Source organism: Apodemus sylvaticus, chromosome 5 (genome assembly GCF_947179515.1).
Source record: "Apodemus sylvaticus chromosome 5, mApoSyl1.1, whole genome shotgun sequence".
NCBI classification, from domain to species: Eukaryota; Metazoa; Chordata; class Mammalia; order Rodentia; family Muridae; genus Apodemus; species Apodemus sylvaticus.
In genome coordinates, this window is record NC_067476.1 from 76,928,886 (window position 1) to 76,933,009 (window position 4,124).

The 4,124-nt window shown below is 40.1% G+C and overlaps 1 pseudogene; it reads left to right on the plus strand.

Annotated features, from left to right (window-relative positions):
• Window positions 1–1,187: 1,187 nt before the first annotated feature.
• On the plus strand, window positions 1,188–1,556 carry LOC127684457 (prefoldin subunit 1-like; annotated as a pseudogene).
• Window positions 1,557–4,124: the final 2,568 nt, after the last annotated feature.

Below are 4,124 nucleotides of genomic sequence, written 5' to 3' on the forward strand. Positions count from 1 at the left end.
ACTGTGGTGAATTTGCAAGCAACTTGTTCTCCTTGCTCATGCAGGAGTGGGATTTTCAGTTGGACACTTGTGTTTGAGATATCCATTTTCCTCTAAGTAACTGTTCAAGTCACCATGTTAAGTAACTTCTGTAAACTCATTGATTTACCAGGCATGGATGAGAGCATTCTTCGATCTGTCATGTATGGCCTATCTGAGTGAACAGACATTTACTTAAGTCTCCTGAAGAAATTCTATACAATAATGGACAAGAAAAGAATAATCTAAATCTCTTGCTTCTTGTGTGCATAATTCCTTCAGTTTTACTTTATCTAATGTTTGACTTGATCTGCAAAATTATCTTGCCACTTAAGGTATATTGGATTGATGCTACAGCAAATTTTTGATAAATTATATTAATTTCCATTTGAAAAAGACAAATATCATATAAGCATCTCCTTCTTCATATGCAAAGAACAGAAATCTTTATAAAGGGCTGCAATCAGCAGAAGTATCTAAGAAATTAGGAGCATTCTCAGATTCTCAACAATTCTATCTGCAGCTCTAGAGCTACACCAGAGTGCTTTTGGTAATAATGAAGAAGTTATGTGAAAAATTTAAAGACACTGGTTCAACTTGAACCAGTATAGACTTGTTCAGTGTTAGGAAATTCCACTATATGGATACTGGTAGATAAGGAATTGGGGGCACACAGTTGCAGATACACAAATAAAGCATTGCATTGAAATTCAATCTGGAAAACAGAGGTTTTATATAAAGGTAAAAATGAGAAAGCTTCATGTGTTTCACAGGACACATACTGTTTTTATTCTCCTACCAGATGAGAGAGTTTCTTTTCATACGGTCTACGAGGGAAGACAGGTGTCAAATGATACCCCCACATACACACACACATTCACAATAAGGTATTACTCAGTGGGTACAGGCATGTACTAGGACACCTTCTAACTCTACCTCAGTCTCTCAGCTAGTGGAAGAGGAGAACTAACTTATGCAAACTCTTCTCTGATCTTCATATGCCCACATGATGTCATGACATATCATCTACTAATCACCAGATTCAAAGTACAACAAAATAAGATATAGAATTCAGGATTCCATAGGAGGGCCTCATAGCAAAAATCAAACAATATATAGGGAACTGAATTAAGAAACTCCTTTCTGGGCAGGCGCATAGAGTGTCCAGTATGGCTGCCTCTGTGGATCTGGAGTTGAAGAAGGCCTTCACAGAACTTCAAGCCAAGTCATAGATACTTGACAGAAAGTGAGGCTTGCAGACATACAGATTGAACAGCTGAACAGAAAGAAAAAGCATGCACACCTCACAGACACAGCAATCATGTTGCTGGTAGATGAGACTAACATGGATAAAGGTGTAGAAAGAATGTTTATTCTACAGTCCAAGGAAGTAATTCACAGGCAGCTGTTAGAAAAACAGAAAATAGCAGAAGAAAAAAATTAAAGAGCTGGAGCAGAAAAAGGCCTACCTGGAGTGGAACGTTAAGGAAGCTGAGGACAACATCTGAGAGATGCTGATGTCTTGGAGGGCACAGTAGGAGCTTCTGGGAAGCTTCTTCCCTTCTGATCCCTCCCACTCTGTCAAAGCAGGGACTGTGCAGGGTACTGCCCTCCATCTGCCCAGAGGCCCCATTTCTCCATCACCCTGAGTCCCTCAGGTTCCAATTGAATGTCTGCCAACCACTGCCCAGGACACTCTTCTTTCTTGGAGCAAGTCAGGAGCTCTCAACAGCAAGAAGACTGGGAGGGCAGATGGAGAAATCTGTCCGAGCCTGTTACTAGGCATGTGTGTTAGACCAGATTAGACCAATAAAAAGCTATGTCTTCAAAAAATAAAAAAAGAAAGAAACTCCTTTCTGGGAATAAAATAGTCATACAAGGCAAAAAGGGAACTAGGTGAGAGAGGTGTTGGGGAGGGAAATGGGGGTTTGGGATCAGGTTTAAGGAGTGGCAGGAAGAGAAGGCCAGGTGGCTATGAGAGCGAATGGAAATCAGTAACTGATGGAGTTGGAGAGGTGGGAGCCATTGCCAGGACTTGACAGAGAGTTGGGATAAGAAAGGTACCAGGAATTAATGGGGGTAACCTCATCTGTGACTCACAGCACTGGAGATACTGAACCTGAAGAGGCTACCTCCTGTAGCCAGACAAGAATCTCAGTGGTGTGATAAGGACACTAACACACTCACAAAACATTTGACCCAAAATTTATCCTGTCTACAAGAATTGTAGGGACAGGGGATGGGGCAGAGACTGAGGGAATAACCAAGCAATAACTGGCCCAACTTGAGATCCACTCCACAGGTAAGCACAAATTCCTGGCTCTATTAATGGCACTCTGTTATGCTTACAGATAGGAGTCTAGCATGACTGTCCTCTGAGAGGCTCCACCCATCAGCTGACTCAGAAAGATGCAGACACCACAGCCAGACAAATGGATGGAGCCTGGGGACTCTAATGGAAAAATAGGAGGAAGAATTAAAGGAACCCAAAGGGAGTAGGAACTCCACAGGAAGATCAACACAGTCAACTAACATAGACACTTGAGCCTCTTAGAGATTGAACCACCAACCAAATAACACACAGGCTGCATCTAGGCATCCTTCCCCATATGTAGCAGATGTTCCTCTTGGTCTTCACAAGGGGTCCTGAACAACTAGAGTGGGGGTTATCCCAAAAGCTGTTGCCTGTACATGCAATATGTATTAGCTGGACTGCCTTGTCTGGCCTCAATGGAAGATGAAGCACCTAGCCAGGCAGAGACTTTGTGACAGGGTGTGGGAATACCCAGGGACGCCCCATCTTTTCAGAGGAAAGGGAGGAAGAGAAGAATTTTGGAAGGGGTGATTATGAGGGGGGCATTGAGCAGAATGTAAAGTGAATAAGCAAAAAAGGAAAAGAAGAAAATGAAAATGAAAAAGAATTTCCTTTCTAGAATAATAAAATGATAGATTCATTTGATTAAATTATGACTCTTCAGTGATCATCAGTGGAGATTGAAGTGCCAAAATACTTAGTTTTTTATTGTATACACAGAATATCTGCGAGATTTCTTTACACTTTAATGTTTTAATCGCTATCAGTAGCTTAATCTGATTCCTTGAGTAAACATTTCTGAAACTTCTGAGTGATCAGAGTGATAAGAGGTGTCTCTGGGATTTCAAATGCTGGGTTATTTTGAGTCCATTCAGAGTCGCACAATGAGCCTGTGCATGTTACAAATTCTAACACCTACAGACAGACTTCTGTGCTTTTAGGTGCAGCTGTGTGCTTAGACAGAAATATAAGAGAACGAACACTAGTGAATCCTATTCAGAAATAGTAAAATGAAGGGGTAGAACACACAAGGTCTTGTTTCTCATTAACTTATTCTGCAAATTGTCATTCAAAATGTATGGCTAGTTTTATAGTGGGATTCTTGGGAGAGTGGCTATAACTTGCTATGTCCTCTTTCCTCTTGGGAAAATGTCACTTGCTACACAATAGAGGTTTTTTATGCACATGCACATTCATGTGTGTGATTCTTTCTACTATCAATTTGATTATTATCATCATTATTCACATCTTATTAGCTCCTCACCTTGAGTTAATGTGACATTTCAGTGCTATGGAAAATCAATGAGGCAAGTTTCTCACGTGACCACAAACAATTCCTGTTATTTAAGTGCAAAGGATAAACATCATGTGGACACTATGGATAAAGAGATGAAAATGAACACATATACATACCATCCATTATTGAGAATCTTTTAAGTGGTTTTGAAAATTAGTGTTTTCTACTGGGAAGGAAAGATTCCCTTATTGAATGACCATAACCTGAACTGAAGCTTGCTTTCTGCATAATTAGCTATGTCCTCACTTCTGATAACGATCCCAAACTTTGGATTTAATTAGACTCTAATTGCTGTTTTAAATTGTCTCCTGCCTCAGACTTTGCTTGCTTTGCCATCTCATTCTATTTTTTTTTCCATTTTCTATTTTCATTCTAGTATTGAGACCATACTACCTAACAAGTTAGTTAAAAAACTTTTTAGCAAACAGCATGGTCCTAACAAAGCCCAAACATGTTTTCCAGGAAGCTACTTTTAACATTTACTTCATGGTGTAC